Source organism: Eschscholzia californica, unplaced genomic scaffold (assembly GCF_041429995.1).
Source record: "Eschscholzia californica isolate CP2 unplaced genomic scaffold, dmEscCali1.0.p SCAF_1, whole genome shotgun sequence".
Lineage (NCBI taxonomy): Eukaryota > Viridiplantae > Streptophyta > Magnoliopsida > Ranunculales > Papaveraceae > Eschscholzia > Eschscholzia californica.
In genome coordinates, this window is record NW_028238198.1 from 22,931,805 (window position 1) to 22,942,825 (window position 11,021).

General features: G+C 38.9%; 1 long non-coding RNA gene across 1 annotated transcript; it reads right to left on the minus strand.

Annotated features, from left to right (window-relative positions):
- Positions 1-301: 301 nt before the first annotated feature.
- Positions 302-1,006, minus strand: LOC147565224 (uncharacterized). The gene is made up of 2 exons (XR_015237077.1): positions 858-1,006; positions 302-731 (listed from the first exon to the last, which is right to left on the minus strand). It is a non-coding gene; the product is annotated as an uncharacterized LOC147565224 (long non-coding RNA).
- Positions 1,007-11,021: the final 10,015 nt, after the last annotated feature.

The following is an 11,021-nucleotide window of genomic DNA, read 5'->3' on the forward strand; positions in this document are numbered from 1 at the left end:
ATATTGATGGGTGGTCCACAGATTCACATGCACTCACCACCAAATAGTTTGGTATATTATTTTTGGGAGATGCTAGAGTGCCCAGTTTTTAGCCCATTAAATTGCCCAGCTGATGTGGAATCACTAAAAGACAAGGGATTTTCAAAGTTTGACTACGGTGGGGACCGCCTTTATTTCTAAATAAGGAAAGTTGGGCATTTTAATGGGCAAAATTGCTGGGCACTCTATCATTTCCCATTATTTTTTTCTTTTTTAGAAAGGTATATAGTATCTCTGCCTCGAACCTGAGAGCAAGAGGACAGAAACAAACTTGGTAATATACTAATAGATAAAAGGAAACTTAGGACACAATGATGAGGATAATGGAAATACAAGAGATGCAAGTGTAACATCCACAATCGTAAGTGAATTATCGTATTAAGTTGTAGGAATAAGAAACTAAGTCGCAGCTATAGCTGTAGCTTTTTGCTGCTTTTATTAACTTATGAAAGATGCATGATAGTGCAGAACCGATCATGGAAGTACGTTGGCACAACAACATGCGCAGCCAGATCCACTTAGGCCTAGGAGACCGCCGGCAACACAAGCAGAAGCTGTGACTGAACCCCCCAAGTTGATGTTGCAGGTAGTGCCACATTGAGTCTGACACTGTGTGGGATTGCATACCCCAAGTATTGTCAAGTTCAAAATTACAGTGGTCTGGCAGGTAAGTCCTATAGCTGATGCCATCTCTGCATGCATAACATATACATTACAAAAAAAATATATCGTCAAGACTAGCAATCACAAAAACAAATGCAAGTATACAATAAACTGCATAAAAGAGACATGAAACAAAGACAATTATGTGTACTTACGCGAATTAGCAGATAAAGCAATCAAGACGAAGAGGAAGCCAACCAACAAAGGAGATGAAGTCTTAGAGGCCATTTTGATGAGTACTGCAAAGAAGTAGATATTCCTATATATTGGTTTTGAAATTCTACTCTTTGATGCTTGCTTGGTGAATTCATCTCCAACATCACCTCTCTATTTATAGCAACCAGCTCCTTGCAAAAAGATTAAATAAATTGCCAACTTGTTCACCTGATGACTTCAACCAACAAATTCCAACTAATTAACTAATCCTTCCAATTTGCTTCAGTAGTACTGATTGATTAAGTAACCAAGTTGTCTCCAAAATATAATTGTTTTGTGCTCTGATCCTAAGATCCAGCTCTTCTTATCACTTATTTAAGCACTTACTGCATGTTTTCCCCAATGAATTGACTTCTAGACCAGTTGGCTAAAATAATGGAAAATTCATTGAGTTTAACGACACCCACATGTAATCTCCTTTAGATGCGTTTGCAAGAGGTATGCCCGTCCAGTAGCGTCTTTGACACGGTCGGTGCCACTGTCTTGCATCACACTGCATTGCTCCCTCAACCACTTAAGCTGCATAAAGTGTTCTTCCACCTCTTCGTAACCTAATCCTAAAGAATGGGAGACTAGTAATACGTATGAATCTTCTCTGCCACCATCAATATCATCATCATCTACGGCCTTCGACACAACAACGGGTTGACCTTCATTGGAAGACCACATATGCGATACACGTCCTCTAATAGTGGTGGCCAACTGGTCGTGGCGGCACGAAAACGGACCGGCACAACCGGTTTGTAAGGCAACACGACACGACACGAAACGTCGCGTGCCGTGTCGTGCCGACCGGTCACGGGTTAGCGTTCCTAACCCGCCACGACACGCTAACCCATTAGAAAAGGGTACTTAATTTACAAAACATTACTGTTATTTTGTTGAAAGCAGTTGTTAATTGATAAAATTAATAGTTAACAAAATTATTAAGTAATAAAATAAACATAGATTCTAAAGTTTAAACAAAGATCACAACGTTTGACTTAAAAATTATTTAGTGCTTTCCTTTGTTACGTTTGGCAACAGCTGGCCCATTAGCCACGACCCGGCACGTAAACGGCTGGGACCGCCATGGAAATGGCACGGCTTGGTCGTTTTCATGGGACGTTTCTGTGCCAAGACCTTGTAGTCTAGGCACGACACGGCACGGCTCAAAGTCATGTCTGGCGTGGCTGTGGCGTGTCTAACACGCCACGGTTGTCAAACGGGTTAACACGCCACGGTTGTCAAACGGGTTGTGTCGTCACGGCACGACCCGTTGGTCACCACTATTCTCTAACGTGATCGTCATCTCCCCGAACGACATGTGAAAAATATTTGTGTCCTAGTACCACCGCTCTGTAAATGTCAATAGTATTACCACGACCTAACTTGACGTATGAATATTTGCCAATGTGGGTCAATCTTGTGTTCTGAACGCCTTGACACTCTATTTGTAGGTCCCACCCATTTTTCTTCTCCAAGAGAGAACCCACAACTACGACAGAGGCATAGTTTGTAACTTCAGCACTAACCTCTCTTGAAAACAAAAGGAAAACGTTTTAGATTAATGATTAACAAAATTCCTATTATATGTACTTAAATTAGTAAATAATATTTACTTACCGGTTTGTTCCAAATCGTGAAAGCAACAGTATTCTTGAAACATTGTAGCAGCGCACGATCAGTGGGACCTCCAGAATACTGGTCCGAGCGTGAAGATGATCCCCCTGCTTATGTTTATGTTGTCGAAACAGGAGGCTTTTCCTCTGAAGTTTGGTCATTATCATTTCTTCTTCTTCGTTGTTACTTACGACCCCCTTCACTCGCTGTTGGAGGAACACGTGATGCCATAATAATTAAAGAAATTTATTATGAAGATTAGAGCGTGTGGGATCCTTCGATTAGGAAAAAAAAATCAAGGACTGGGTAATACGTGATGGACTTAAAAGTCAGAGATAGGGTAATCCGTGACTTTTCAGTCCGTTACGGATTACCCTATCTGTGACGGACTGGAACTGCAATTTGTTCCTCTCTTAATTAATGGTCACAGATAGCCCTATCTGTCACCATGGGGGCTCAATTCATCACACGAAACCATCTAAATGTGTTCAAAATTATTGAAGACAACGTTGTAAACATGTTGTATTATGTTATTTACGTCCCTAATCATTCAAACAACAAATTAATTCAAAAAAATCGTAAAAGTTTAGGGTTTCTCAATCAACCTTAGAGGAGTAAACCTAGCTTGGTTTCTACTTCGTCTTCACCAAATGATCGTTGATTCCGACTCTTGGAAAGTAAAATGAGAAACATTTGAAAAAAAACTAGTGAGATTTTAAGAGATTAAGTGAGGAGATTGTTTTGAGTTTTAGAGAGAGAAAATCAAGATTCCCCCCCCCCCCCCCCCCCCCCATTTCGTTTTGCAATTGTGAGAATTGGATGGGTGTTAGGAGTAATTCTAGTTGGGGTTGGGTGCTTACAGATTGGTCTGATGCACCTAAATCTCTTTTAGATTATTAGGAAGTTTCCTAATGTATCTGAACCACATATATTTTATTTTACTTGTATCTTACTTCACATGTTTCATTAGTTTATATTACTTGTAAATCTCTAGAAATATTTTATTTTCTAATGCGTTATTACCTAGGATTGTAATTAAACGGCATCGACAATCGATTACAGTATGGAAACTAACGGTATAGACTACCAGGGGATACAAATTATTCCCGTTGTGAATTGTAACCTATAAAAACAAATGGTAAACTACGAGCAAATATTTCATTAGGGGCATAGGGTCGAAGATACGAAAAACATAAAAAAACAAAAGTATGTAACATAATAAGTAGGGGGCAGAAAGGAATGGAGAACGCCGAAACGTTTTAATGAGATAAACTGCAGTTTGAAAATCTTCAACTCAAAAAAAAAGGATGTGCAACTATGAAAAATATGACTCGAGAGGCAACGAGCTCTCCACGGTCGAGACGAGGAGGAGATTCAGTCCAAGGAGGAGGTATTCAAAGACCTTGGGAAGCGGGTTTTCGACGATTACTATCATTAGGACGTAATGTTGAGTGTAGAAAAAGCACCTTCAAGAACTTGAGGAACGGGGCGAAAAGTAGGCTAAGTGAAGTACTTCTTGAGAGGTTATTATAGGTACTAGAGTCTTAAAAGATGGAAGCTTCTTCTTTGATAAAATAGATTTGCCCAATCTTTTAACAAAAAAAAAAAAAAAAATAGATTTGCCCAAGATAGCATATATAAGTAGGGCTGGGAAAACGGTCCGGAAACCCGCGATCCGGCCCGTTCGGCCCGAACCGTGAGAGACCGATGACCGAAGCAGCCCCGAGTCGGGCTAGCCCGGCCCGATATAACGGGCTAATAGGGCCGGGCTCGGACAGGTTCTCAATTCCGAGTCCCGGCCCGATAAACCCGCCCGACACCCGAGCCCGATAAGAGCCCGATAGATGAGCCCGATAGAAGAGCCCGATAGGTAGCCCGAAATAGAGCCCGACATCAAGCCCGAACAGATCCGCGTGTTTATATTTAATCCAACGGCTGAGATTAAATAATATCTCAGCCGTTGGATTAAATCCAACCAAGCTATAAATACCCCTTTTTTTCCAGAGTAAACCCTAAACCTAAACACTACCACCACTCTCTCTCTCTTTCCGTCTCCACCTCTCTCTCTTTCCGCCTCTCTCTCTTCCTTTTCCACAAAAATACTAACCCTAAACCTAAATATCCATTATCTTCTTTATAGTACCACTATTTTTAGTTGTTATTATTTGTGTTTATATGTAATCATTTGTATTTTGTTTTCATGTTAAAGGTTGTATAATCCATTAATGGTTGTTGTTTGTAAAGATCTCGACTCTAACGAGTCAGATCTGTTTGATCAGACAGATCACATATGTAAATCTTTGATCTGTCTGATCAAATAGATCAGAGAGAGATCTGATCTAAATGCTGTTTTTTTTTATGTGGTTGATCTAAATGTGGTTGGATTTATCGAAGAAATAGTAGTTTGATGGTATTCTTCTTCCCATACTAGAGAAAGAGGTTATACAAGTCTCGGTCTAAGATCAACTCTCTCCCTCTCTCTCTCTCTTCCCTGATTTGAGATCTGTGAATATTTTTTTCACAGGCTTTTGATAGGTATAAAAGGGAAATGAAGTTCGATTTCGAAATGGGTTTTGTGTATTTTGTTTGTGTAACATCAACTCTCTCCCTCTCTATCTCTGTTTGAAGATCAATGAAAGATTTTTGTGTTGAATGTTAATAAGAAACAGATTTCTTGTTTTGGGTATTGAATATGATTTTTGGTGATTAAGTTAGTTACTAAACCAATACTTGCCAATTTTAAATATATTATGTTTCTAAAAGAATTATCTTAATTTGGTATACACAAACTCACTTAAAATTGATCCTAGATTCCTCAATGCCGTTGTCTTTTTTTTTTCTATTTGTTTCAAAAACAAAATCTTTGTTTTTTTCTTAAAACAAATCTATTTTCTCTCTCTGTTTTCTTTTCTAAAAACAAATTTGTTTTCTCTTTTGCTGATAATCATATATAAAATGGTTGGCATTTTAATTAATAATTGTTCTTTTATTAAATAATTGTTTTTTTAATATTTTTAATTCTCAAAAACCCGAGCCCGTCCGGCCCGAGCCCGTTGGAACCCGCTCGGGCAGTCGGGCTCGGACGGGCTACGGGCACTTAGATGGCGTGTTTCGTCCGGCCCGATCCGCCCGACTCCCTACCTCGGGCTCGGCTTATCCGAGCCCGATCCGCCCGAGCCCGGTGCTTTGTAGCCCGAGTCCGTCCGCGCCCGCCCGATTCCCACCCCTATATATAAGGGACCAATACCATCACTTAGAAGCTCAACAGTAGAAGTGCCACATGTAAGCCGTTAAAAGTTCTAGTGCTTTCTTGCCACATTTATCAAACCACCAACTATCTTCCTTCTATCATTTTCTTTTTTTTCGAAGGAAAAAGTAATATATTAACTGAAAGTTTAGGAAGTATGAAAATAAAATACAAAATCATCCGAAATTAAGAGACCTTTACATACTAGAAACCAGGGGCGGTCCAGGCCCTAAATAGTTAAAGCGGCTGTTTTGGGCCTCACTTGTACAAAGGGCTACAAACTTTCACATCTTAAAGGCACCTACAGAAAAAAAACAAAAAACAAAAAACAAAAAACAAAAAACAAAAAACAAAAACAAAAAAGAAAAAGTAGTTCACTGTTTGGAAAAGTTTTAAGTTACCAATATAAGCAAAAGTGAAGTTTCTTTAATACGGCCCCCACTGGAAAGTAATAACATGGTCGAACCCTAAATCATCTCCTTTGCTAAATTGGCACAACTCCAAATAACCCAACAACTAAAATAAGTAATACATAATCTATTACTTATTTTTGTTGAAGAACTTTAATAGTTAAATTTTATTTCTCAATCCAAAATCTTTTGATTTCTCTATATATTTGTTGTTGTAGTCTCCCTTTCTGGCAGGAAACAATTCATACTACACTTTTCTTTTTTTTTTCTCTTAAAAACTTTAGCTTTTCTCTCCTAAACTTTGTTGTTTTTTCTTTTTAAATCAAAAGAATATATTCCTATCTAAATCTGGACAACACTGAGCTAGTTGGTGGTATTCAACATTCAGGGGGTTTTTGAGGAGAGAGAAGGAGTTGAGTGACGTCATCAGGCGATAGTCTTCCCACTCTCCTTTTTCCCCAAAACAGCTACAAACCCTAGAAAACACCATCAAATCCACCATCCCAACCCTCTTAATCACACATGCAAACATCCTCCTAAACCATATACAACCAATTACACATCACAGTAACAATTTCTTACTTCCTAGAACAACAAATAGCTCCCAATCAACCACGGTTTTTCTGAGGAAAATACTACCACCAGCCCTAATTCGGCCAACAACTTAACCAAATCCACATCCATAAACTAAATCAAGTACATCAAACTCCAAAATTACTAGATTTCCTTAACCTACCTCAGCAATCTGGCAACAATCCAACTCCAATCTACTAGATTTACCCAATTCAGAGTTTACAGCAAGCACTTCTTAAGAAATCGTCTCAATCTTCTCTCGTTGGACTACCTAAGAAAGAACGACACATAGTACCAGAGAAGATCGCTTAACACAGCAATCGAATTCTACCTCTAGCTAGACGGCACAATCCACAATTGATCGAGGACGGAACAGGAGCAATAAAGAAAACCCTAATACCAACTGATTATCAGCTAAGCCAGGGAAGTAAAACATCACTCAACTCTCTTTAGCCATTAAATTCCATGTTTTCCTCTATCTAATACTAGATTATTGTTTGTCCATTAGGGTTTTGCATGAGGTGATTTATTTATACTAGCTTTATCGTGATTGTTCTGGCGTATCTAACCTATTAGCTCATGTTTAACCTGATGATGTATTAATAGGTCTAGATTTCTTTCTTAGGTTGATAAGGAGAAGCTTTAGTTTATAAGTAGTTTTATTTTTAGCTCTGTTTAGAGTCAGTCTCTTAGTTCAGTTTGTCCTAGTTTGTAGGTTTTGTTGAGCTGGTGTTGGATTAGGTATCTTGAGTTCATGTGATGCCTTCTTCATCTATGATAAGATAGATGAAGCATATTCTATGATACCTTAGTTTGTTGTTTTCCTGTTGGTGATGTTTTGTTAAGATAATTATCTTTTGTTGATTAGAAGGCTGCTATTAGGTAGTCTTTAAGACTGTTAATTACTTCTTATTACATCGTTATATTTTGTTGTTCTTCCTGCTCAATAGAATATATTTTATATATTAGTGGTTTTTTACTTATTAAGAGTGAGATCTTAGGTTAATTTTGTGTGTTAGTGCCCTCCTTTCGATTGCTTGAGAGTGAACAAGATTCGGCCCATAGGCCATTTAGATTCTCTCTCGTTAGCGTGGGGAGGGTGCTGTTAGGGTCAATTGGGTTTTGTCTCCTTCAGGAGAGGGTTAGACACTCGGCCGATCTCCTTTTTATCCCTTTGTAATAGGCTGCCCAACTTCCTTCTGGCTATGGACACCCCTAACACTTGCCCTTCGATCCTGAGTTGGAACGTAAGGGGCATAGGTAATTTCATTACTAAGAAGCATCTCTTTAGACTTATTAATAAGCACAATCCTGATATTATCTTTCTAGCAGAAACTAAAAATAAAGCTCACATCATTAACAAGAACATTAAAATTCATAAGCATTATAATAGTCATTTTGTCGACCCTCAGGGTAAATCGGGAGGGCTAGTAATGTATTGGAAGCACCACTTAAACACTAATATTCTTTACTCGGATAATAATATTATACACGCTAAAATCTTAGATCATCATAATAACGGACACACTTTAATTACGGGCTTCTATGGCTGCCCCTATAGTAAAAATAAACTGAAACCTTGGAAAACGTTGAAAAACTTGAATATAGATAATGACATCCCCTGGTCGGTCATCGGAGATCTTAATTCTATTCTGGACATGAACGACAAGGTTGGGGGATCCTATGTATCCACTTCCCACATGTCCAGTCTTCTCTCTATCATCAATAACCTTGAGCTCATGGACATGGGTTTTAAAGGTTGTCCCTATACGTGGAGTAATAAACAATATGGGGATCATCTTATTCAAGAGAGATTAGACAGAGCGCTTGTCAACATTCATTGGTTGACAAAATTTAAGAACTCTAGATTATCTCACCTTGAAATGGTCGGGTCTGATCATCTCCCTATCCTTCTTGAGGATAACAATGAAATGATTCAGAAGCCTAAACCGTTCAAATTCCTTCGAACTTGGATGTCCCATCCAGAATGTCATGATTTCATTGCCGGTAAATGGAACACCAATAACAATATTCAACATGAACTTAAAAACTTAAGTAAGCATCTCACTAAATGGAATAAAAATGTTTTTGGGAACATAGAGAGAAATATTAACGATATTACTAATAGGCTACAGGTTAGTAGCAATAAAGCGGAGATAGCTAGGCTAAATGATCAACTTAATAATTTGTATCTTTATCAAGAGAGTCTGTGGAAAGAGAAATCTAGAAATGACTTTCTTTCAGTAGGAGACAAGAACACTAAATACTTTCACTCGCAAGCTATTCAACGGAACCGGAACAACAAGATCAGGGCTATTAAGGATAATAATGGTGATTGGCACGAAGATCCTATTAGCATTCAGTCGGTCTTCACTGATCACCTCCTTAGTATTAACACCTCCGAAAATACTATTATGTCACCCAACATCCTTAATCTTTTTAACCAATGCATTACACCCCAACAGAATGAGCTTTTAACAGCTTTTCCTGATGAGGAGGAAATAAATAATGCCATCAAGAATCTGAAGAAAGAGGCGGCCCCAGGTCCAGATGGCTACCCCCCTTTTTTCTTCCAGACTAACTGGGACACTGTTAGGTCAGATATTAATCAGCTGGTTCATAATTTTTTCCTCTCGTCCACTTTACCCCCCGAATCGAATCATACTCACATTTGTCTTATCCCGAAAACTTCGACCCCCCAGACTCCAGCGGATTATAGACCTATTAGCCTCCTTAATACTACCTATTAAATTATTACGAAGATCTTAGCGGATAGATTTAAAGTCACCCTTAATGATATCATTAATCCCCTCCAAGCAGCTTATGTCCCGGGTAGGCAGATTTCAGACAACATAGTCATAGGTCAGGAGATAATTCACTCCATGAAGAAAATGAAGGGAGCGACAGGTTACTTTGGTTTAAAGCTAGATATGTCCAAAGCCTTTGATAGGATAGAATGGAATTTCCTTATAGACATCATGAGAAAGCTAGGTTATGCTGAGCATTGGATAAATATGATTCATAGTTGCATCTCTACTGCTTCCATGTCAGTGCTCATTAATGGTCGCCCTGGACCTATTTTCTACCCTTCCAGAGGCATCAGGCAGGGTGATCCCCTCTCCCCTTTCCTCTTCACTCTCGCCATGGAGGGTCTTAGTAGACTGCTCATAGCAGACGTCGGAGCAGATACCTTTATGGGTTTTCCGGCTAACAATTCTAGCTTTATGATTTCGCATCTCCTCTTTGCGGATGACTGTATTATTTTCGGTCGTAACTCTATAGATAATATTCATATCCTCAAACAAATTCTTAAAAATTTTAGCGAGTCTTCTGGCCAAATGATCAATTATAAGAAATCTAATATTTTCTACTCAAAAAATTCTCATCCGAAATTTAAGCGTCTTATCATGCGCTCGCTGAAAGTTAAAAATGCTTCTGCGTCGGATAAATACTTAGGGGCGCAGTTGTTCATTGGCGCAAATAAGACTAGAGCGTTCAATGACATTCTTATTCAGATCAAAACCAAATTAGAGAAGTGGAATCACTCATTCCTTTCTCAAGCTGGACGCACGATTGTTATCTCAACAATCGTGGCGGCCGTACCCCGATACCAAATGCAATGCTTTGCCATTCCTAAAGGTATATGCAAAAGCATTTCGACTTTGCAGAAGTCGTTCTGGTGGGGTAAGTCCAAAGGAATTTGTACGAAATCATGGTCCTCCATTTGTAAGCCAAAAGCTCTGGGAGGTTTGGGTATACATATTCCGGAACTCGACAATAAAGCTATGCTTAGTAAGCTCGCTTGGAGGATGAAAGCGGAGCCCGATGCTTTTTGGGTAAGATTCCTTAAAGCCAAATATTTCCCTAATAATGAGAACCCAGGTCCAGTTAAGCCACATCACTCTTGGATGTGGAAGAATATCAGGAAGCAATTACTTCAGATTGAAGATTATATTGCTTGGGAGGTTCACAATGGAGAGAAAATCAATATTTGGACTGATAGATGGATTCCAGACATCCATACTCCTCCTACTCAGAGTTTTGACCCTTCGGTGTCTAAGGTCGCCCAATTGATTAGTAATAATGAGTGGAATGAAGAAGCTCTAAACAACTACTTTGATACTAACACTAAAAACCTTATTAAATCCATCCCCATTGATGTGTCGGGGATGGACCAAAGAATTTGGACGCTTACAAAATCAGGAAAATTTACAGTTAAATCCATGTATAAATACCTTTGCACTAGTATGAATTCCCCCCATCCACTAAAC